Source organism: Penaeus monodon, chromosome 27 (assembly GCF_015228065.2).
Source record: "Penaeus monodon isolate SGIC_2016 chromosome 27, NSTDA_Pmon_1, whole genome shotgun sequence".
Taxonomy (NCBI): domain Eukaryota; kingdom Metazoa; phylum Arthropoda; class Malacostraca; order Decapoda; family Penaeidae; genus Penaeus; species Penaeus monodon.
The window spans coordinates 35,711,839-35,712,487 of NC_051412.1; the positions used below are offsets into that span (position 1 = coordinate 35,711,839).

General features: G+C 37.6%; 1 protein-coding gene across 3 annotated transcripts in view; it reads left to right on the forward strand.

The window, feature by feature from the left end:
• LOC119590814 (zinc transporter ZIP11-like) overlaps window positions 1-649 on the forward strand; it is a 24,849-nt gene that overhangs the window by 4,045 nt on the left and 20,155 nt on the right. The window lies entirely within an intron of this gene.

Below are 649 nucleotides of genomic sequence, written 5' to 3' on the forward strand. Positions count from 1 at the left end.
CACATTCATATCATCCTTTGGTTCATACAATGGATCACTGAGATTCCATTCCTCTTCATAATCACTTTCTGACACTTAACCCTCTAAAATGCTGCTCACTTTAACAGAGTTTAGGCTTCTGTTCTCCCATTCATTTCCAGGCCATGTGATCTGTTAACTAATTCCCGTATGCAATAACTTAATCTGCTCAGAGAGACCAAATGCCTACAATAATAGATCCTTACAAGGGCTATAAACCAAATAGAAATAAATGAGATTTTTGGAAGTATTCCATTTCTCTCTCTGTATGTCTGTAACTTTAATGTTAGAACTGCTTGCTTGCTTCCACATGGACTATGGTAAAGGAGGGGTTAAAGGCAAATGGCACCTAGTCTCACCATGATGAACCGTGCAGAAATGCTGTATGGCATGTATGAAATGTTCAGTTAACCTTTTCTGAGTTGTAAGTGCTAAACAGTTTTATGTGTTTGACCCTCAAGGCCCCCAAAAAGTAGGTTTTAAATTCTCCTTTTAGCTCCATTTCTTGGAAAATTTTGTATGCTACAGCTTCTACGTTTTCATTGGAGTGACTGCGTATGACTCAGTAGGTGTGGATAAAACCCATTGTTATGCTTAAAGACTTTGATTGTTATGATTTATATCAGTCTGA